General features: G+C 44.8%; 1 protein-coding gene across 3 annotated transcripts in view; it reads left to right on the top strand.

Annotated features, from left to right (window-relative positions):
- Window positions 1-24706, top strand: part of CORO1B (coronin 1B) — a 219571-nt gene that overhangs the window by 15723 nt on the left and 179142 nt on the right. The window contains exon 1 of one of the 3 annotated variants that reach the window (XM_078659252.1): window positions 16135-16578. The exons of the other annotated variants lie outside the window; for them this stretch is intronic. The gene's annotated coding sequence lies outside the window, so the exon portion shown is untranslated. Of the gene's footprint in view, window positions 1-16134; window positions 16579-24706 lie in introns of those variants that run through there. 3 annotated transcript variants of the gene reach the window in all.

The raw sequence follows: 24706 nt of genomic DNA, 5'->3' as shown, positions 1-24706 counted from the left end.
GAGGCTGTGTCTTTTTTAAAAAAAAAGTTGTTTATTAGATTTTGAATAAACAGATTACAATACATAGTGATGCATCAGTCGATGTACCAAACCCCAACACAACCAGGTCTCACCCCAAACCCGGCATGGCAATGAAATTGCATCCATATAAGAGACATGAGCAGCACAAGGAAAGTAGAGTGTTGCACAGTAGACCATGGCAATGAAGACAGTTGCGGAAACAGTAATTGTCTTGTCTTGGTACAGGGCAGCCTGTAAGTAATCACAGATCAGGGTGACTTAACAGATATATAGTGAGTGGAGCCCAAAAATCTTTGGGCCGGGAAGCCTCCCGTATTTCTTCAGCGTAGGCCTCAAATTGTTCCCTGCAGTGGAGTAAATCATGAATCCATTTCTTAACATTTGGAACAGATTTGGCACCCCAATTCAATGCCACAGCCCTTTTTGCCAGCAGGGTCGAGACTGCAACAAGTCTCCAGTTGCAGGGCTTGAGACTCCCAATGCAGCCTAGAAGACACACATCCGGGGTGCAACGCACGGGCTCCATAACAACATCCGCTAATGCCTTCACCACCTTAGTCCAAAACTCAAACACATCCGCACAAGTCCACACCAGGTGTAAAAAATCTGCATCTGCCTGTCCGCACCTCATACAATTAGCATTCTCACGCAGCCCAAACTTACGTAATTGCAATGGAGTATAGTACAATTGGTGCAAAAACTTAACGTTTATCATATGGAGGTTGCAGTTTGATGTGAGGCGCCCAGTTAGTGCACAGCAGGTTTACCACCGCTAACCGCTCTATCGTGAATGCGGATCCCAGCACTGCACTCCATTTCAGAAAAGAGGGATGATCCCAGGGCTAATTTTCCCTTTGCGAAGCATTGTATAGCTTAGTAATTAGGCCTTTTGTCTCTGCCACAGCCAGCACTGCCTGCATTGCTCGCATTGGCCTGGGCTCTGCTTATGCCAGATATATATCTCTAACTGCCTGTGGCACCCGGACATAAACGAACTCCAGCATAAAGCTGCGACGTCGATCCCCATGTATGTTCTGTAAAGTACGAAACTGCCCTTGTGTATACAAGTGCCCCAAGGTGGTAATTCCGGCAGCATCCAGCTCTCCTAACGCAAGCTTCGCCTGCACCGCCGATATGTCTGGATGCGCAGCAGTAGGCGGCGACTGGGCATACAGATAGGGAAGCTGGGATCTCTTGGTTATGGCCCTCCATGCCCACGCTGTGCAAAGAGCAGGGTTTGTTTCCTCTATCGCAGTGTGAGGTTGGAAACGCTGTGGAAAGTGCCAGAAGTGCGCAAACTGCGCTTGTGCGCAGAGATAATAAAGCCGTAAATCCGGCACCTCAAAGCCACCTCGGTCAAAGGGCTCTACCAAGACATCCCAAACGCCCCATACAAACGTGAGCAATGCAGATTGGAGAGTACTGAACAATGCAATGATTTAATCTGATCGGGATATTAACGGAAAGATAGAGCAATTTGGGCAGAATAGTCATTTTAATTACCGCAATTCGATCTCCTAGCGAAAGAGTGTGAGGCAGTGTCTTTAAAGGCAGCATTGCTGGAATCAATTTTATCTGTAGCGGTTGCACGAGTTCTTGCTTGGGTCAGGTGTGGGATGGAGATTTCGATATTTTGCAAATAAATATTTTACCATGGTGGTATTCCCTTTCCGTCTCCCTCGTCAGTCAACATTTTGCAAGTTTTTCACTCTCGGAGTAAGGCCCCATTGAATTGCTGCAGTAGGACATCCTCTGTTGCTGTTTGTTAGTCAGCCTAACCCTTGTTATTTTAGGATCTGTTTTCGGGATTTTCCTGGCGTACGTGTTTGTGGTCAATTTATAGGATTATGGCCAGAGTGTCTTGGTTTTATAACTCTTTTAAACCTTCAACAATGCACAACCTAAGCCTGCTGTATTTGTTTTAGAGACAGAAAATCATGTGAGCAACTCGGAGGTTAACTTCTGTAATGCAGTCTGTGGTTCCTCAAACAGACTTGATGACATGTAAGTCATCTTATTAGTCATCATTTTACCAACTAAGTGCTGCGGCGAGCCGAGGAAAACTGCAACCCAGCACGTAGCCACCACCAAACTTGATGATAGAATTATCTCCTCAATGCTTGGCTGAGCTGTTCTTCTCTGTGCCATATCTGGCTGCTGTGCCATACATAGGTCTCCATCTCTCTCTCTCTTTCTGCATCACTCTTTTTCTGCCCATGTTCATTCGGTAGTCCCAGTGATTCCTGTGGCTGTTGTGCCTTCTGCAGCTGGTCATGTTCTCTTCTAAGGCGACCTGCCTTTGCTGAAGAACCAGTTCTTCAATAATTGTTCATACAAAGTTGGCTCCCCCACGTATTCGAGGAAGATTCGGACTGTGTTTGTGTTGATTGGTTACCAGTTCGGAGCCCTGCCTTGGTAAATGTGCTTCTATTGTCCTCTTCTGTCCTAGAGGTCTGCTAAGTCTCCCTCTTGGCTAGCTATATTCTTGGCGACTGGCAACATAGCATTTCCCAGGAAGCTGTTCTGCCTTATTCATGCATAATATTTGGTTACCTTTGCTACCATCTTCACTTCTAACTCCCCTGGACAGGATTTGGCACACAGTTATGCTCCTTTTGTTGGTTCTTGTTGGCTTTGCACCAGAACTATTTATGTCCTTGAAATCATTTACATGATTCATATACCATCTGGACAATCATGTGGTTACTTGTCTGCACAACCCGCATGTTCATTTTAATATATTTTTCTAACTGAAATCTACCCAATTATCCTACCTTTTTTAATTTCAATGATCAAATGCTCTCCACTGATCCCACTGCTTCACTACTCTTTTTGGGTGTGATGTGGCTTGTGTGATTACAGGTGCAAGGCCACCACTGTCCCATGAAACCTTTGTGTAAGAATCCTGTGAATGCACATAATGTCCAGTTTACCAAGTATTTTTTCTAGAAACCCTCCTCTTTACTGAGTCCTATATTTAGTTTCTGTCTCACGCTCTCTCTAATGTATTGTTAGTCGCGCTCAATACATTTTTTAACATAACATAACACAGAGAGGGTATCTTGACTTTCCTGATCCATATAATTTCACGTTTGAAGAAGCTAGCAATCTTATTTCTTTGCATTTTTTTGTTTCAACTAATCGTATATATTCTTTTTCCTAATGAAACCAAATCAAGGCTGCGGCGCTGAGGACAGTAGAGGCGGTAGTGAGGCAGAGTGCTGCTCATTGGGTGAAGAGCCAGTTCTTTATTAGCTTCCTGAAAGCCAGCAACGATAAGCATGATTTAATTTGCTGAGGGAGGGTGTTCCACAGTCAGGCCGTGGCGACGGTGAATCTTTTGTCTCCCCAGGAGACCTTGTTGTTACGAGGGATCATGAGAAGATTGGCGGTTGAGGATCATAGGTTTCTGCTAGGTACGTGGGCGCCGAGGGCTTTTTTTTCAGAAAGTTTGGACCTGTGTTGTGAATGACCTTGTAGGCGATGCATAAAGCCTTGAATTTGATGCGATTTGTGATTGGAAGCCAGTGCAAGTTGTTCATTGAACCTATAGACCCGCGAACAGCCAGCTAGAATATATTTTTCTCAACGCACACAAAATCCAGTACAGGTGGATATGATGGGGAAATTATATTTTGAAATGAAACGCATAGTTCCAAATGTGACCTAATCTGCGTCCTTTCCTTAACACGTGCTACTGTTTTTTAAATGTTCCCATGGTCTATTTGAAAAGTTATGTTAAAACTGGCAAAGTGTTAAAACACCCCATAATTTGGAAATTAGGTAACAAAAATAAATACCCTGAGTTTGCTGAATATAATTCCAGTGTATAGACTGGAGGACGAATTCTCTCAAATGAGTTTAGTCTTTTTACCTGAGCCTTCTGCTTGTGACTTGAATATCTTACGGCTTCTCACCGAAGCTGCTTTTGTCGCTGCTGTTGGGTGCCCGAGCCACGAATGTCCTAACCATCACTTCACAATAGGGAATGGTCTTCAAGTCACAAAGGCTCAACTTTGCTAGCAGGAGCCTCTAGATCTGGCGGGAAGTGGGGTTTTGGCATAGACTGTGTTCCACACATCCTAGGTGGTATAATCTAAGCCAGTCCCTACAAAACACATTCATTTCCCTCACATCATGCAGTAGACTGGTGCTATGTTGGCAACTTCACTCAGTACACACCTAAACTATGCGACTCCTTGCTGAAACTGTGTAAAAGTGAAGTGCAGAAGCCGCACTTCTCCACTTCTGTAAACAATTTCTCCAAATGCAGAGAACTGCCAAAAACATCAATTCAGAGCAGAACTGAATTATTCCCTCTGCTGCTCACGTCACCAGAAGTTCACCTCTACACACTGATGTCACAAAAGTAGAGTGATCCAAATTACTAATTCCACTAAATAATTTCTAGAATCAGATATCCAAGAGCTCCACCACCTCTCCACCTTTTAGCATCACGACCATATTACAATATGAAAACCTACAGAAACTGGTATTTCTCAGCATCCTTAAAGTACTTAAACATATTACTAAGAAGAGACAACCTAGACTACGCAACATACTAAAATACTATGCTACTGTGATCCAACATGTTAATCAATAATTATGCGGATTAAATACAGACTGAGTGGAAATAGAGAGTGGTCATCCCGGATCAAACCAGAAGCCCAAGGAAAGCAGAATTTGCCTACAATGGGATCTTTATGAAGTAGAAACTGCAAGACATTTTACTCTGTACCATCCGTGTATAAAATTAAGTTCTGTTAGTTACTTTCCTACATTCTGTAAGTAGAATGAAGACTTGTTAGAAAAAAAGGAGTCCAAATCTCCCCACTGTTAAGGGTTGCATGAATGGATAAGTCCTTATAGTTCTTGAAGTATGTGTGATTAATCCCTTTCTGAAAACACCGTCTCTCCCTACAGTTACAGTCTACCGAATTTTAATTTAAAACCAAATATCAGATGGAAGAAAGTACAAATTAAAGGTCAAAACGAATTAAAAGCAATCTTGGTTTAAGTGCCGATTGGAGAGCAAATTCTTGTTTATTGAACCTGTGAATGATGTGCTGGAGCTGTAGGGTGGGAATTTGCAAAGCCGTAGCGACCAGGTCAGGACTTGAAGAATGGGCAAGTTTACTCATTGGAGATGCATGACAGAAGACGCAAGAACTGGAGCATGGAGCACAGAAGTCCGGAGAAAGACCAATGGGCATGGTGGGAGAGTTAAGCTACATTGAGGAACTACTTTTCACTTCTCATATGTCTATTGCACAGGAAATACTTGATATGAAAGGCAGGCTGATTTGCAGACATGGAATTAATGTATTTTGAATTTTATCATTTAACAATACCACATAACAACCTAAAGCTTAATCAGCTTTTCCGAGGAGTATCTATTGCACCATGAAACAAAGCAGATGTTGGAGATCGGAGCTTTTCAAGTAAATGGCAGTTGGCCAATACAAAGGTAATTGGATCACATCCATTGGGTCATCAAACCCGATCAGCGCGTGGTGAAATGGCCAACAGGTAAACCTAAGTCAATGGACTACAAGAGAACAATACAGAGCTTGGTCAAGCAGAGGCTGGCTAGTTAGGCTCGTTGTCTATGTAAGCTCCAAATTCCAACCACACATCCTCTAGTCTGCACCTTGCATCAGGCAGTTCTCAGTAGGCCTCTCCTGTTCTATAGTAATCGTGCCAGCTAGCCAACCCGTGATGTTAGAAGCACTGGGTGGCATCCAGCAGATGGCAGTCCAGTGAACAGCTAGTGTAATGTAACTTAAAAAGCGGGCATGTTTTAGGGGCGATTTATCTATGAACCCCGACAAAAATTAGAATAGTCGAGCATCAGCTTTCTCACCAGCCACATCAGCATGAAGATTAGCCATCTCCCCCCAGCAATAGCAACGGTGGTGCCATGCCAGGGGCATGTCTCACAGTAGGGCCATTCCTTAAATTAGGCTTCATTGTGATGGTACTTTATATTTATTTTGATAAATTCCTTGTTCACTGAGCTTCTGGGCGCCGGCTAAACCACAACTAATGCCATAAATAATATAGGAAGAGCTGAAGAATCTTGGGTGGAGACGAAAAGGAGCTCTTAATTAAAAACTGATGTCTTCGATAACTTTCTAAAACTCTTCAAATTAGTCTCAACAGATTTTCTCTTATGAGGTACAAGAAGACATTGTTGGAAGAGCGCCACTGTCAAACTGGCATATACATCTCCAGTCTAGAAGCTGGAAGTGCAGGGGTCTTTTATTGCACAGCTTAATGAAGAATTGCCATTTCGTGAAAGTCTTGTGACCAACTTAGCAGCTGAAGTCAATGGAACATTTTCACTGGAGAGGCCAGGTAGTCTAACCTCTATTGAATTAAGGCTTTTGTCTCAGAGACCATGTAGATGTGTTTCACCGTAGGGGAGTAGTCTTATAAGAATTAGCGTTAACAGCTCTTGGCAGCTGGATGTCCAAAGCCAGATTCTAATAATTTTAAATGCCAAGGTTTGAACTGCCTTGTCCTGATGAGACGCTGGGCACATCACTAGAGGTCATATTGCATTGCTTCCACTAGAACCATCTGAGGTGATAAGCGGGAGTTTACTTTTGGTTGTAGTAAACCTGAAAAGTTTGATGGACCTCCACCACCAAGTAACAGTTGGGCACTTGGCCGGAACGTCAAGACCTTGATGGAGCGGTTTGCATGTGAGGTGCCGTACATATTCGAGTTGGGATGTCGTTGCTTTGTCTGTTGACATTTTGAGTCTGCACCTGCTTGATGGAATCATTTAACAAATGATCGAATGTAGGGATTTATTAGAGAACTAGCTTACCCGTCGCGCGTTGCTGCGATCTCAGAAGAAAGGAAATTCAAGGAAACTCGTTATGATAACATTCAATTTACATTGTCATTTTTATTGAAACTTATTCATTTTAATATGGAAAACATTTCAAAGTGTTGTTTTAATTCTGTTTATTTATTCAAGTGCTTGTGGATACACGATATTTTTTGTTTTTCCGTCTGGTGCGTACACGAATAAATCAGAATGTTTTCCAACGCGTGACCTGGCCACATACAGTTGTCCATGTCAGAAGCACGGATTCTCCAAATCTAGTCCACACACTTGCAGCGATTGTCCTTGTGCTTTGTTGATGGTCATTGCAAAAGCGAGTCGCACCGGAAACTGTAAACGTTTGAATTCAATAGGCATATCTGTTGGGATCATTGGAATACGTGGCAACAGTACATCTTCCCCATTGAAAATTGTAGATTCAATGACATTGTTCATCACTTTTTCACCGAAAGCCTTGTACCGTTGCAAAGTCGTGGTGGATGGATGTTTCGGAGAAGAATGATAGGTACGCCAATTTTCAATGTTAAAATGTGCGGTGGCATACCTGGCAAATCAAGTGAATTCAAGAATTCCGTTGGGTAATTGACAACTTCGTCTTGATTCATCACAGTATCGATGGACTGTCGCTTCGTCTGGTATTCCGTAAACTGAAAAATTCAGTATTCGAAAGATTATGAGGGCCCTGGGGGGCCGATATTTAAAAAACTTTTTATGCCAGAAACCTTCGCGGGAGTGTACTCAACAACTTCCCAAAGTTTCATGGCGATCGGTTGAATGGTGTAGTAATGCATAAAGGACAAACAGACAGACATACATACGTTTTTATATATATAGATAGGCTGTACACCATTTTAGACTGAAAAGAAAGCTATACCCCTGGAATCAGCATATCCTTTCGATCTCCAGCCCCCAAATTCCCCACTGCATAGTTGTCCTTCAACTCAGTAGAAGGTAAGAGCTTAAACCAAAGCTGCTGAGAAGCCGGCCATCGGGGGGTGGAGAAGAGCGCACCTGTGCACAGCACACATCTTCTGAATCGAGATGTGGGTGCTACGTCCTGTGTGCAGGTGCTTGGAGTACATAGCACTAGTATTGTAAACCTTAGCATGAGTGCTAGGTAAAGGAAAGCCAGTACTCCCAGTGGAACCAGCCCTGAGGAAATCCGAACAGGAACGCGGTTCTCCAAGGCGCCTACACCAGCAGAAGACTGGACTGGACCGCCACCCATGCCAAACCGAATTGACCGATAGAAGAGCGACTGCAAAAGTGTCCTTCTTGAAATACCAGATCTGAAGTCTTGGGGTATATCTCTGGTGTAGCCAGAAGAGCTGCTTTCATCAGCCTTGGTGGCTTTCTTGTGCCTTGCTTGCACATTTGTGTCATCCTAGATGGGGAAAGCTCCAGTTATACTTTAAGAAATATACATTTAAGCGGCAGGGAGGAGAGTAGGGAAGTGAAAGAGCCATGACCACAGCTGTGACCAGAGGCGGGGAGAGGGGAGCCCCTCGGGTCTCACTTCTCTTGGGTTCAGTCACCGTTTCTGAGGTGTGACTGCAATGGGTCAGGCTGGGGTCAGATTGTCTGAGGGCGGCAGTTCAGTGAAGGGCCCAGCTGTGGGAAGCCGTGCCTATCTTGAACCTGCTTCAGAGCGCCCCAACATGTGTTGGGGTGCGCCAGTGTTTTGGTTCCTTGCACGTTTCTGAAAGGTCCTCGTCTTGAGGTTTTAGGGTTGACCTGTGGTTGTCGGGGTTTTCACTAAGGCCAACTATTCCTTCCGAGATCTTGCAGTGTGCCCATTTCCCTGACCCCTGGTTTCTCTCTCTGCTTGGGCTTCAGTAAGTGCTTTCCATCACCTAGGACTGTGCCAGGAGAGCTGGCATGTTGGCACTCAGTCTATCTCTTTACTGACTTTGTTTAGCGTGAAATGCAGGGGAGCTTTTTATTCCCTATTATTTGTGTATTTCCTTAGGTGTCCTGGGTTACATTTTGCCCAGGGTGTTCTTGGGTTCGAAAGTGGCATGTTGCTGGCATGAGTTGTTGGTGCTGTTGAGTTTCTGCAGCTCGTATATCCACTTCACTCCCGTTTAGGTGCCATGGTATGCTTTTCTTGTGTTCCTAATTTTCCAGGGCGTGTGGTCGGGGTGCAGCAGAGTTTGGCGCTCCGTTTTTTTTTTGCTAAATATTTTTTCTGCAACAGTCTAACTATGTGCAGTAGCCTTGCTTTAGATGTTGCCTTTTCAAACTCTGGACCTTTCACTGGGTACTATCTTTTTAACACAGTCCTTTTCTGTTAAACTCTTGCTCATAGCCGTTTTGTATTTTTGTTATTTTTTACATTGTATTTAAAATATATTTGGATTGACGTGTATGCTTTTATCTGGTTCGATCTATGCGGGCTATCTAGGTGGTTTAAAAATTGTTAAACATTTTTGGTATTAATGCATCGGACTGGAAGTGGCTCTTGGTCGTGCTCACATTGAGTTGTCCGTTTTCGTGTTTTCTTTCCAGGCAGCATCGCCAGAAGGTATGACTTTGAATCACTTATCAAACAGTCAGATATGCAGATACCGGTGTCGGGGCTTAAGCGGGATGAAAAAACCCGGGGGTCTCTCAAAGAGGCGTGGCCAATGCAATTAAGGGCGTGGCCTAAAACTCATAAGCTAAAAGTCTGTGCTTCGCATAGCGTGTTGCCCGATTTATATTTTGCTGCTTAAAGCCCTGACCAGAGTGTTTAATTTGTTTACCTCCTCTGTCATGGCGAGATCTTTCTAGGTAGGGCTCAAGGCTGGTGCTCAACGTCCATAGGGCTTCAGGCCTTCATCCCCCCCACTCCGTCGTGTGTGTCAGCCCGGGCTGAGACGGCTTCCCAGGCACACACGCGCACACTATGACCTTTAGACATAGTGTGCCTTTGGGGCAATATTTTATTTAGTAGTTTTTCTGCAAAGGGTTTACACAATATAGATACTCGCTGCATATTTACCCTTTATTAAACATTCTCACTATACTTGCACGCACTTTTAGTACCTTCACTGGACCCACACCCCACACACCCACATGCACCATCCGGCAGTCCTGAAAAAATCTCCGATAAAGAGACCCTTCGGGGGACCCGTAGGGGATTGCAGCGCCGGCCCTACGAGGAGCAACTGCCCGATGATGAAGCATGACACCTCTTGGGGTGTGTGAGGGCAACACAGGACAATAAATGTTTGTCCCACTTTATTAGTGGGTCACATTTACCTGGGACATTTTTTCTTTTCATTTTTTCTTTTCATTTCACCTTTCTATCTTGTGTGCACGGGTGACTATTTGCACCCTAAGGCGTGGGTGACTGTTTGCACCCCGTTTGTAGGAACAGTGTCCCCCCTTTGATATTACACACGTGCACACACACAGACCGTTTTTGAGCTGCTGTTGACTGGCTGGTCTGGCGTCCGTCTTATATTGCAGCCGCACTTCAGAGACCATTTACTTGTTAATGAGGTGTAAAGAACTCTGCAGACGTGTAGGTTTTGATCAAGCAAGTTCTTTAATAAATTCACCAACACAGGCACCTTGGAAGAGGAGCGTAAAGAACGAGGATGCTTCATGAGTCATCAGCTGTCAACTGTCAAAGTGGCCAGTTGACAGCTAGTGACCGCACAGGTGGTACTGTGTCCGCGCAGGGACACAAGAATGCATAACAATTAGTGTCCTTGCAGGGACACAGGAGTGTAGGTCACAACACATCCTCCCCCTTTGGAGAAGAATGGATGGGGGAAAAAGGGAGAGCGAGCGCACGAGAGAGAGATCAAGAAAGTTAGATGGATAGATCAAAAGATGGAAAGAGAGAGAAAGACAAAATACCCTGGAGAATACAGAAACGGAAGTCTAGGAACAAACATGAAAGGCTACTCACAAATGTAATCTGGAAGTTTAACCGGAGGCAACAACCTTGGACCTGCACTGCTCATGGGCAGAGGAGTGACATGCAAGGATGTAGAAGGCAACTGTCTTCTGACTCTTTCAGTAGTGTCGCGATTGGATAAAGCATGCAAGGGTGCAGAAATCGGCTGCGCAATGGTGCTGTGGGTAGGAAGCTCATAGTCCGAATCATAGTCTGATACACACTGCCGTGCATTGTTGTGTATGTAACTTGAGGGAAACTCATTTGAGTGATCAGAGGGTGAGATCTCGTCTGGGAACTTAGTGGTCTGTCTGCAGGCGGAGAAGTGCCAAACCCTTCCATCGCTCAATAGAGCCGAATTGCAGTACGCCTTGCACACAGATAGGGTTGGAGTGAATCTGTGCTGCCCCTTACTTTTTTAGGTCTCGCCTTTACCATTCCGAAGGAATGGGAAATGGCGAGAATTCAAGTGCTCGAACTGATTGTCAAACCACCGCATTTTTTCGTGGCGTTTTCTTCAAGTGCACGTGGCCACAGGCACGCGCTTTTGGCCCATACACTTTCATGGCCATCTGTTCCTCAATGTCCCTCCCACCCTTCGTTTGATCTTGCCGCGAGTTTAGGCTAATGGCCCTCCCCCAGCACAGAGCGCGCATCGCGGCCGCACAGCACATCAAAGGGCTTCTCCCAGCGTGTGCTGTGCTGCTTCTCCTCCCCTAATTATGTGGCAGGCCTTACTTGTGTTTCCCGGCCGCTTCCCGGCCACTCTTGTATTTAATTAGCAGCAGCAGCATTTCTCCTGCGCCAGGCCACATCAAAGGCTCTGTGCCACTTTCACCCACACAGCAACACTTACAGACACGCAACGCCACTCACACCCACGCAAGCCCACTATCATCCACGCAACACCACACTCACCCAAGCAACACCACTCACACACGCAACGCAACTCATCCACGCAACCCCACTCATCCACGCAACCCCACTCATCCACGCAACCCCACTCATCCACGCAACCCCACTCACCCAAGCAACCCCACTCACCCACGCAACCCCACTCATCCACGCAACCCCACTCATCCACGCAACCCCACTCATCCACGCAACCCCACTCATCCACGCAACCCCACTCATCCACGCAACCCCACTCACCCACGCAACCCCACTCACCCACGCGCAACGCCACTCACCCACGCGCAACGCCACTCACCCACGCGCAACGCCACTCACGCACGCGCAACGCCACTCACGCACGCGCAACGCCACGCACGCGCAACGCCACGCACGCACGCGCAACGCCACTCACGCACGCGCAACGCCACGCACGCGCAACGCCACTCACGCACGCGCAACGCCACTCACCCACGCGCAACGCCACTCACCCACGCGCAACGCCACTCACCCACGCGCAACGCCACTCACCCACGCGCAACGCCACTCACCCACGCGCAACGCCACTCACCCACTGTGGGTGCAGATTGTGGGTGCAGATTCAGAGAAAACTCATCAGCACCACCACCATTGCAATGCAATAGGTCTCGTTTTAACGCAAATTTAAGCTATAGGCCTTGTAAATGACACAGCCTTTTATTTATGTTCCAAAAACCAGAACGCAAAAATAAAGGGCATTATCATTTACAATGCTAATAGTTCAGACTCGCGTTATTGCGAGACCTATTGCATTTCCAATGCTTGTTTGACCTTGACTGTGTCCCCTACCTTGAGCTCCACTGGGTTACACCCATGCTTGAGGTCGTTCCTGGCCTTGCAACTAGACAGTGCTAGCACTAACCTTTCTCTGACTTGGTCAGCTGACTAGTTTACCCTTTTGGCAGCTTTAACCCTACCCACACTGTCCTTGAACTTATGCAGGGCGAGACTCCATTGTCCAAATGGGCTGTGACCTATGGTGTCGCTGGGTGTAATGCGATAAGCCCAAAGTGTTTTAGTATCTCTTGTTTCCAGCAAAGGTTGATGCTGTTGGCCAACTGGACTATACCTTTGATGACTCTGTTAAAGCGTTCAACGGCACCGTTGCCCACTGGGTGGTAAACTGAAGTGGTTGTATGCTCAATCTGGTTCCTTTGTATGCAAGTTTTAAAAAATATCGGACATGAATTGTGCCCCGTTGTCACTGACTGTGTTTGGGAAGGCCCTCATCTGAATACATTGTCAAGAAATTTGTCTATGCTCAAAGGCATCAGGCTTATTGACAAATTTAAGCTCTGGCCACTTGGTAAAATGGTTGATGAGGACAATAACATACCACTGCTCCAAGCGTTCTGATAAAGGTCCCATGATAGCCACACCAATCCTCTCCCATGGCATGGATGGGCAAGGAATGGAGGGCAGCAGAGATCTGAATGTGACCTGTGTTTTTTCAGAATTGAGGCAAAGGGTGCAATCCCGGATCATACTCTCTACTGCTAAACTAATGCGGGCCACCAGTAGTTGTTTTTGACCCTGTTTTTTGTCTTTCCTATGCCTGAATGGCCCTCGTGACACAAGTTAAGTATTTTCATTCTAAGGCTGCTGGTGGTACCACTCTTCCTCCTCTCTTCCTACTCTTCAAACCATCTTCTCAGGATAGCTCATTCTTAACTTCCCAAAAGTGCCGTAATGGTTCTGGTAATTTGTTCTTGCAAGACCACCCTTTGGTTAGCATTGTTATGACCTGTCCTAAAACAATGTCCTTGCCCTGCACAGTGAGCCATTCCTCCCTTGAGATGCCGTTAAAATTTTCAAGCACATTGGATATGTATGACTCTTCAGTCGCGGTCATTTGGTCACTGTCAGTTGGTTCTACAGGCATTCTGCTCAAAAAGTCAGCCATAACATGTTTCACCCCTAGCACATATTGAATGTTTTATCTCAAACAAACGCACAGATAGCCTAGCTAATCTTGGTGAAGCTGCATACAGCCCCTTTGTGGTGAATACTGTCGTTAGAGGCTTGTGATCCATGCATATGGTGACTCTGTTGCCCCAACAAATTGTCTAAAATGTTCCAAGGCCCACACGTAGGCTAGTGCTTCACACTCCGAAGTTTCAACCTTTTCGATGATGCCATCTTCCAGAAGTTTGTCCAGTTGTGCCTTTACCTCATCGTTTATGGAAAATGGGAGGTTTCTCGTTTTATGTACCACAGGATTAGCAAACAGCTTAACCTTGATCCTATGTTGCTACCCTTTGAGAGCACCCACCTCCACACTAAATACTCAAGGGTATTTACTCCATAAGGTTTTGGCATAGTCCACGTTGCTTGGGTCGAGAATTATTCCAAGATTGCCCTGGTCCATCACCCCAGGTACAGAGGGACCCACTTTAGACACACATAATTTTCCTGTAGACTCTCTCCCCTTGTATGCCAAGCTTAGTTCTCTGAAACCACATACCTCAATGGGGTCACCTACAAATGACCTGATTCAGACTTATCAAGTTCACCTATGCTGGGTTTGAACATCTCTTCCCAGACTTTTCTATTTACGATTGTATATGGTGAACCAGAGTTAACAACAATACTGATGTCAACGCCCCCAATGGTTCTATTGAATACCGTTTTTTTTGTCTTGGTGGTACAAGTTCCATCGACTATCCATTTGTTCGTCTATGTTCAACACAAACATATTGATGTCTTTTAAAGCCATGTTTTGGTAAATATCTTTGCCTTCATACACCATTTTGAGTGAACGTGTGTTTAGTTTTTGCATGCTTTGAGGAAATGTCCTATGACTATGACAATATGAACACCTTACTCTGCGTGCTGGACACTTCAAGTCATCTGCCATATGGGACATGTTCCCACACCTGTAGCGACGCCCTTTGTTGCTAGACTAAGATTTGTTGTATGTAGGCTTAGCACTTGTTTTGTTCCAGGTTTGTCTAGGATTCGGTTTCTGCTCTGTCACCTTACCAACCGTGTCCCCCTCTTTCTTCTCTTTTTTCTCTGTCAGGGCGGCCGTTGCGCATCAGCCGGTTAGCTCAGCTTTTCTCGCAATGTCTATGATATTTTGTAGGGGCTATTTGAATTTGACCATTGCATTACTATCTGGTCTCTTATCAATTTGTTGTGTTGACCTTCAAAACGGCAATTGTGGGCAAGGTTTTTTTAGCGCAGATACCTAGTCATCGATCGATCGATCGATTGATTCTTCCTTTCCCGGTTTTCTGTGGAAGAATTTATACCTATCCACACCCATGCAGACTGTGGGTTTGTAATGTGTTGAGGTCATCTATAGCATTTAGAAATGCATCACCTTCATTTTCAGCTCTCGCTTTCTTGTTTATAGTATTATAAACCTTTATTACTACGCCTGCGCCGGTACAATGCATTGCATTTTTTATTTTTTTTTCTGCTTTCAACTCCTCATCGTACTCCAAAGTGGAAACATAATTCATGAAGTACTCTCTCCACTCCTCCCATTTGAGTGAGGCTTCGCACCCAGCTCGCAAGAATGTTTCAGGAGGTGAAAGGTTCGACACACACCCTGACGCCATGACAAGTGAGAAGTATGCTTGAATTTGATGGATGAAAGTCTGTGTGGACAAGCTTATTGTAAGATTTTGTTTGTTGAGGAAGTGCTCTAACCTGTGCCTACCGGTAACTATTGCTATCTGTTTTTTTATATATGAGCGTGTTTTTTAATTTGCTCGTTCATGAGTTTTTTAATTTGCTCGTTTATATGAGCCGTCTGATTTTTATGAACCGTTAGGAATATGTGGGTATAACTTTTGCAGCGTGTAACACAGTACCTTACATGTTGTTAATAAGCAGTATGTAGGGCGCTCGGATGGTTTTTGTATAGATGATCAATTTTGCAGCGTGTAACACAATATCTTAATGTGGTTTTGTAGCGGCATGCAGAGCGCTCGGAATGTTTTTGTATAAATTATCACCCTCCGTTATTTCGAGAAATGATGTAAAACTTAGCCCTGTTCTCAAGATGGAGCTCAGTGAACGTGCGTTTCACGTCACCAATAAACTAGACAGTTGAATTATTTCCTTCAAAATAGCTGCTGGCGCGACTACATTGTCTGTGTTGCTTGATGCTTCAGCTGATGATGATGATGACGACGGAGGCTGCTGATGGTTGGTTGCATCCGTTGAAGGTATTGTAGTCCGTTTAACCGACACTGTAGAAGAACCGTTGATGTTATAGAGTGCTGAGGAGCTTCTCTTTTAATTTAGCTGACTGAAATGTCAAACGTCGATTGTTTTTGAAGCTTGTAACCATACTCTTGGATTTTCTTATATATAATGCGCAGCTTTTAAATTGATGTTATTCCAGTCGCACAATAGCTCCGGTAGATGTTTTTTGTTAAGTAGAGGCTTCTGCGTTGTAATCAATGAGATACAATATTGTCCCCAGAGGCAAGATGGCGTCGGTGTGAGCAGTCGCATCAAACCTCGCTCCGTGAGTCCTGAGTTAAACAGTGGATTATGCCCCAGTATATCGATGAGCAGCCGGAGCCCGAACCTTCACAACGAATTGAGCCTGCCGAGAATAATAGCCTACTGGTCTGCCGTAGCTTCAGCATCTGTCTCCAAGTAAACCGATAATTCTGAGAAGGCCCAAGGTGGACAAAGTCTAGTGGACCAACGGGTCTGGTGCCAACCGTCATTTCCTGCGAAGATAACACCAGAGTTGTGCTTGTGCACGGCAGGCAATCTGGCATTCATTTATTCAATTTCACGGATTCTAGGAGCCTCTTAGCCTGAAAACTTGCATCGGAGTGTCGATGTTGATATATGCTGGTTACATCACACTGAGCTGACCTGAGCCGACCTGAGCCGATCAGAGCATCACCGTAACGTGAGTAATGTAATATAAGCAACATAAAGCTGCCGAATGCTGTGCACCCTGTGAACGTTAATCTGACTGTGCTTCATTTGCTCTACCTACCTGCTCCGTCTCCGTCTATCACCCACGCACCCACCCGATCCAGCCATCTTACACTGCCTCTCACCACCGCCCTTCACTGTCATCCACCGCCGCTGCTATTGCGCTGCCTGCCTGCATCCTTCTGAGCCTTCTGAGCCTTCTGAGCCTTCTGAGCCTTCTGCCTTCTCGCCTCATCTCGTCATTGGAACACCGGGGGTTTCAAGCTTTAAGAACCGCGCCGCCTCCAGTTGTCAAACGCGCGCGTGCAGCACGACCGGCACTGCAGAACAGACGCTTTAATTGCTGACAGAGAAGCGCTGTAGCCGGCTCAACAGAGTGGCCAGCGCTGCAATAATCGGCAGAGAGGCTATGAGAGGCTACGAGAGGGGGGGGAGGGGAGGAAAAAAAAACAGAAGGTAGAAAGTAGAAAACAAATCAGCAGCAGGCAAAATCCAAGCATTTAAAGCACATTCAAAGCACATTCAAAGCACGTTCAAGCACGTTCAAAGTACAAGACCCAAAACAAAAAACATAATATTATACTGAGGCTTGCCAGGATCGCTAAGGATCACTGAAGCTGGGGGCACCTGCAGAGCCTCAGACAGGGGGTGCGGGAGTCAATATCAATATTTCAACAAAGGTATATATAATTAAGGCTCTTCAGTCAAATACTCATGCCCTAAAATCTATCTGTGGAAACTCAAAGAAGAGGTCAAACCCACGATAAACCCTTTAAAAAAAACGGTCAAAAGAGACCAGGTAGCAACAAGGACTACCATAAGGGACAGCGGAGCAGAGCTCATTCAAGCTGTATACCTTAACTATAACTGCGGCAATCACGAAGTTAAAACCAGTACGGGCAGCGGCGGCGGCCCAGACGCAGGGGGTGGCAGGTAACCAGAGACTGTGTGAACAAATAATGGATCAAAACTGCGCCCAGAAAGAGATGCAAGAAACCCCAGAGGCTCAAGCAACCCAAGATGAAGTACCAGCAACTAAAAACACACTATAAGTGCAGAGCAACGAAAACACGTCGAAACAACAAACAGCACATACCTCTCAGAAAACAAATAACATGCAGAGACGACCCGAAACTAGAGGGTCCAAGGCCAAAGAAGACAACACTGAAAACGAGGGCAACAAGAGACCCCAAATAATAACGGAGGCACAAAGGAGGCAAAATGGCCAAATAAATGGAACCAGCATGAACGCATGCACAAGCGCAGAGCAACCCAGCATCGGGGTAAAAACAACTTCAGACCCGGCTCAACGAAAACAGCTCTCGGGAAAAGAAAGTGTCTGCACAATGGATACTCAGGAATTCAACCATCTCTCTTCCATGACACAAACCACCTCCATCGGGAAAATGCCAAAATCAGAGAACGAAGAATCCTCTGAGGAATCCGACTCAGACATCTATGAAACCGGAGTCTCAATTTCCAGCGAGACAGCTGGGACAAGCGAAATAAGCGACGATCAAAAACCCGATGTAACAACTTTGGAGGTGTCTGACCATACAGGCATAAAGGAATTAAACGAACCAGGACAAGACACAACCCCAAAGAAAAGAGTGGAAAAAAGAGGACAAAGCACAGAAGATCACACAAACCAACATATGATGAAACCACGGATCCGGGGAGCAACACAGAGCAAGTAAAAGAAAGAACTAAGCATATACGGAAAAGCTCAACCCCGAAAGCAACAGGAGAACTAGAATGTAAACAGCAGAATAAAGGGTTTACCGAAGGGGAATCCAAAAATCCAAATAGAGATCGTGGTAATCCAGAAATGTCTACAGAGCCATCACTGAGCGAAGTACTCAACTACATCACAATTTCCATACAGATGTTAAAACGGACAGCCAGAGGAATCACGCAGCAATACAAAAATTGCAAGGCGCTATCCAAAAAGTGGGCAACACCTGCTCGGAGATCGCAGACAGAATGGTCTCGGTCGAAACACGCACAGAAAACCTTGAGTCTGATGTCACCAACCTCCAAACTCGGGGAAAGGAGCAGGCGGGTATCATCAAAGACCTAATGGCAAAAGTCGAAGACCTAGAAAATAGAGGCAGAAGAAACAACCTGCGTATTCTCGGAATCCCAGAAGGCGCAGAGGGCAACTACCCAAAGGGCTTCATATCCAACCTCTTAAAATCAGCCCTCCCCGAACTCCAATCCTGGGAAATGGATAGAGAAATCCAACACGCTCATCGCTTCCCCTTAACGCTCCCAAAACACGCTCACAAGGTAAATCAATACCCAAGGGCTATATTGGTTTATTTCGGGAACTTTCTCCTACGAGAGGCTATTTATGACATTGCCAGACCGACAAACAAAAGAGTATACAAAGGATTCACTTTTTTCGCACGTCCAGATTTCTCACATGCAACGGTGGAACGCCCGTGGAAGATGCGGCAACTCTTCACTCTATTTGAGCAAATTGTAGCGACTGTGTATCTGCAAAACCCAGCACGCCTAAGAGTCCTCTACAAGGGAGCAACCGAAAAAGGCAAAATGTCGCAATAGGCCTTAGGTCAACCGGGGCCAGCATCATCTGTCTTCAAGAGACTCATGTGGAAGGGTCTCAACACCATCTATTGCAAACACTAGGGTATAAATTGATAACAGCTACAACACAAGCAACTAAGACATGTGGGGTGGCTATCTTGGCAACACATAGAGGGTTCCAGTTTACTCGATCTGCAGCTGACAAATTTGGGAGATGGGCATTAGCAGAATGTAATTACGGGCCTGGAAAGAGACTAACTATCTGCTCCATTTACAGATGTGTCACAGATGATCCAGATCTGCTAGAATATATCTCTAATGAGTTAACACACTGGCCACTGCCAATAGTCATGTGTGGGGACTTTAATCTAAACCTACCCTCTGATAGGTCCTCGGGCCCCAACTTTAAATACCAGGGCAGGAAACCCAAGGTCTTCAGAGCATTTCAGGTGCTGTGTAACACACAGGGGCTAACCGACTGTTGGCAATATAAGCACCCCCAAAAAACAGGGTATACGTTCTTCTCTCATCCCCATCTGAAATTTGCCAGATTAGACTATATATTGGCTTCCCATACCACAATAACTAAGTGTCATATAGAGAAGTTACCCAGGGTCCTATCAGACCACAATCCATTAATTTTAAACGTCGATATCGACAAAATTCAACAAGATCAAAACAGCTGGACATTTGAAAGGGCTTTATTATTAAATGAGAAATATTGTCAACTGATAGAGAAGTGGATACCAGAATTCCTGGAAGACAACCTGGGTAGTGCACCGATAGAAGTGGTATGGGACACACTCAAAGCCGGAATTAGGGGCGAAACACTCCGATTTTCTATCAGAAATAATCAAGAAGCAAAACAAAAAATAACAGAATTACATGGGGAAACTAGCAGAAGCAGAAAAAGGGCTTATTAGAACAGTCGAAGGGGGTCTAAATACAGAAATTGCATTACAAAAGGTGGCTATTGCAAGAAACAGAATAACGGAAATATTTGTGGAAAAAGCAATCGGTAAAGCCACAATGTATAAAGAGAAGGCATATGAATTAAGTGAGCAAATTGGGCACCATCTGGCTATCCGCACAAGGCAACAATACACCGCAAACACAATTAAAGAGATCAAAGATCAAAATAATCATCTTAGACAAGACGCAGAAGAGATCAGATCAGAATTCCGGACATATTACCAAAATGTATATAAAGAGACCGACAAGGCTCAAGAACTAATCATGGAATACTTAGATCAAGCTTCGATGCCCCAACTTCCACAAATAGACTAAGATAATCTAGCGGCAATACCTCAGTGGATTGAAATTGTATTATCCATAAACAGTCTAGCCCGGGGGAAAGCAGCAGGATTATATGGTATACCCGCTGAATTTTATGTTAAATTTAACAAATCACTTAAAGGAATTTTAACGGCTCTAATGACTCAAGTATTTCTAGTGGGTAAACCACCAAAATCATGGGCACGGGCTAAAATCGTGGTCTTCCCAAAGAAAAACAAGGACCCAACCGAACTAGGATCCTATCGCCCGATCGCATTAATTAATTGTGACTCTAAAATCTACTGTAAAATGTTAGCCACCTGATTAGCTCCAATCATCCACAAGATCATATCACCTCGACAACACTGATTTGTCCCCGGTAGATCCACGACGGATCACGTTCAAAGGGTAATCACACTCTTTGACGTAGCAGAAGTTGCAGGAGACCCTATGGCGCTTATACTCTTGGACGCTGAAAAAGCGTTTGATGGGGTCTCCTGGCAATACTTATGGACAGCCATGTCAAAGAGTGGAATCGGCGATCAATTTATAAATGCCATCCGTATTTTATACCACAACCCTGAAGCCGTGGTAATGATAAACGGCGGAATTTCGTGCAAGAGTGACGTGACTAGAGGGACGTGCTCTCCCCTACTGTTTGGGATATTTATAGACCCATTTATTCGCAAATTGGAGACCAATCAGAGCATATTACCTATTAAAACTCCAAATGGAAACACCAAAACCCTGGCATACGCTGATGACATCGCGATCACCACAAGTAATCCCAGTGTAGCAGTCAAAATGATGGAAGAAGAAGCTATGCGCTTTGGAGAAATCTCAGGGTACAAATTAAACTGGGGCAAAACACAGATAATTATTAATAAAAACACAAACTACAGAGACAAAAGAATAGTTGGGAATATATCACCTCTAACCTACACCATCTAGTAAAAATCAATATGAATCCATTTCTGAAAGAAACCACAAAAAATCTCAGTAAACTACATAATCTACATCTCACCCTAATAGGTAGATGTAACGTCATCAAAATGATCTTTCTACCAAAATTTTTATACTTTTTGAGGACCATCTGCTTAAATTTAGACCAGCAAATCTTCAAAGAAATAGACAAATTATTTTCTCAATTCATTTGGGGATATCAAAGATCACGCAGAGCTTACAGGTATATCTAGCTCCCCAGAGATAGAGGGGGCCTCGCTGTCCCAAACCTCAAGATATATTGGTGGGCTACACTCTTGAAATATGGTAAGGCCTTACTGACACCAAATAGGCATCTGATACAAGAAGGGGGGGTTCCAACTCCACAAGAACTCCTCCTAGGATCCGAAGCAGGAGAACATCTATGGCGATTGACCTATGACAATCATTTTTAAAAAGTTTGCTTTAAAACACTCGCAGGCATATACAACGCATGGAAAAACATACGTAAACTCCTCGGAATTGGAAGGTATTCCCACTACACAAGCCTCTGTCGAAATCACAACCTTCCAGAGATATTCTCGGACACATGTATGAAAAGATGGGCTAATACAGGGATCACCCGATGTGGTGCCCTCTTTTCACCAACCGGCTTTAAATCATTCGAAGAATTGAAGAATGAGTATGGGCTAGAACATAGAGATTTTTTCAAATATTTGCAAATTAGAGATTTTTTTATGAAAAAGGGGGGTGGCAATGCAGAGTTCCATAAAATCCAGACGATCGAGGCTGTTATCCGTAATAACACAGCCAAAATATGGGAAATCTATAACAACCTAGCTTCTTCACTGCCGGACGATATGGATAAACATATCCTCAAATGGCAAAACAAATTGGACATAAATGAAGATTCAGTCTAACTGGCATACCAGCTATCACAAACACTACTAATGTCCCCCAAGCTACAAGCACAATATTATAAAACCTTCTTCCAACTTTATTATACACCATATCAAATAGCTAAATGGAGTACAGGTAAAGGTACCCAGTGTCCAAGATGTGCATCACATGAAGCCGACATAATGCATATATTTGCCACATGCGACACACTAGGCCTCACTAGGCCTCATCAGACGTGAAATCTCTAAATTTCTCTCCGGAGTCTGGAACACAACAATAGAAATATCAATAGCAGAAATAATGTTAGGAATCGACGGAGTTCTCAGGCCAAAGGAAATACAGGGACTCATTTTTGTCTCCATGGCTGTCTTCGGAATATGTTTAGCATCTAGCTGGCTGGATCCAAATCCTCCAACCTTTCAAATGTGGCGGGTAAGACTATTAGCTACTTATAGCCTAGAAATAGCTATATATCGGAGGAAGGGGGTGAAGAAGAAAAAAAAAAAAGGCCTCAATCTGGCGTCCCCTTATACAGTGGATGTAACACACTGAATCGTAAAGTGCAACATCTAATATTCTGAAACGATTGTGACTTTACTACGAGTTAATCTCTCGCTGATATCTGACTATGTTGTAAAGAAATGTACTCCGCTTTCTTTTCTTTTTTTTTTTTTTTTCTTTTTCTTCATATTCTCCTGCTTTCGATTTCTTTTCTTCTTCTCTCTTTCAAACTACCTGTCAAATGTGACCGGAGGGGGGGGTGGGAATAGGGGGAGGGAGGGTCTCTGTAAAAAACTTCAATAAAGAATCGTTAAAGAAAAAAAGAGATACAATATTGTCCCAGATTAACGCACTGTGTACACAATACTGGTTATACGTTAATTTTACACATTCCTTAAAGCACAGATACACGCAAAGCATACAAGCTGACTGACTTTTTTTTTTCCTCCATGTAATTTATTTAATTTGTAATTTTGTAGATTTTTCTTAGTTTGCCTCAGTAGAAGTTGCGAATACTTGTAGATTTCCTGTAAAATTCTTATTTTCGTATGCTTACACAGTGTATTCTTTTTTTTTTTTTGTAAAGAACTCTGCAGACTTGTAGGTTTTGATCAAGCAAGTTCTTTAATAAATTCACCAACACAGGCCTCTTGGAAGCGGAGCGTAAGGTACGTGGTTGCTCCGTGAGTCCTCAGCTGTCAACTGTCAAAGTGGCCTGTTGACAGCTGATAACAGCACAGGTGGACCGGTGTCCGCGCAGGGACACAAGAATGCATAAACAATTATGGTGTCCTCGCAGGGACACCGGAGTGTAGGTCACAACACGAGGCTTTGTTGTTCTTTCACCCCTTCTTAGAGCCCCTGCATCTCCACTCTGCTATTGCTGGAAGAATTAGCCCCACCCTCGCTTTTTAATTTTTATTAGCCCTCCCCCCGAAATTTGACTCTAGTTGCGCCTCTGGCTCAAGGCTGCTTTTTGGCCTGCAGGATGGCTCGGTGAGTTGAAAGCTCACTGCTGACAAATGCAGTGATCTGCCAGTGACAGATTGAATCCATTCAGCGTCAGCCCTGTGCACATCCCTAGGGGTCGCCGGGTCTGTTGCTTTGTGTGACTCAGTGCAATGCTTTGATGACGTTTAATAGATTCCCTTCAATCGTCATCGCTTCCAGCTTCGGCCCCTTCCCCAGCTGCTCAGATTGCCCTGAGACACTCCAAGTTCGGTTGAATGAGCCTCTTCGTCTGTGTTCAGCATTTAGTGATGATGTACTCAACCTTTGTATTTGATTTAAGAGGTTATTTTCGATTCAATGTTTCTGCTCATTTACAATTTCTTCTAAATAGGTTTGGAGATGGATGTCTGGCGAAGAAACCTTTTTTGGCATTTCAGTTGAGAACTGGGGCATGTGGTTGAGGTCCTATACACGTAGGTGTTTAACCCCTTGGCCGCGGTGGTAATTCCGCCACGGCGCTGGGATGGGAAGGGGGGGTCGCGCTGCGCCGCCATGCTCTTGACGGAACCACTCCGTCACGAGCCACGGGGTGCGCTGTGCTAATGACGGAGTGGTTCCGTCACGGCTCCGCCCGCTCATCAATTCAGCCGCACATGCGCTGAATTGATGCAGCGTGGGCAGAGCGGCCTCGGCGTGACGGAACCACTCCGTCATTAGCACAGCGCACCCATGGCTCGTGAAGGAGTGGTTCCGTCACGAGCACGGAACGGGTTAAAACTCCAGCAGGTAAAATGTTGTTGGCCAAGATTACAGAAGTGGTTGGAGGTTTCACATGTGGCCTGAGGAAACTTGGCGGTTGGGTAGGTATGTATGTCTCTCATGTGTGCTATGTATGTCCGCCTGCCTGTACTGGGCTGTGTGTAAAGTGGTGCATGTGTATGGCTACCTGTATTCCTGTTGCTTGTGTCAATGAATGCATG

This window comes from Lissotriton helveticus, chromosome 1_1 (assembly GCF_964261635.1).
Source record: "Lissotriton helveticus chromosome 1_1, aLisHel1.1, whole genome shotgun sequence".
Classification (NCBI taxonomy): domain Eukaryota; kingdom Metazoa; phylum Chordata; class Amphibia; order Caudata; family Salamandridae; genus Lissotriton; species Lissotriton helveticus.
This window is presented reverse-complemented; position numbering and strand designations above follow the sequence as displayed.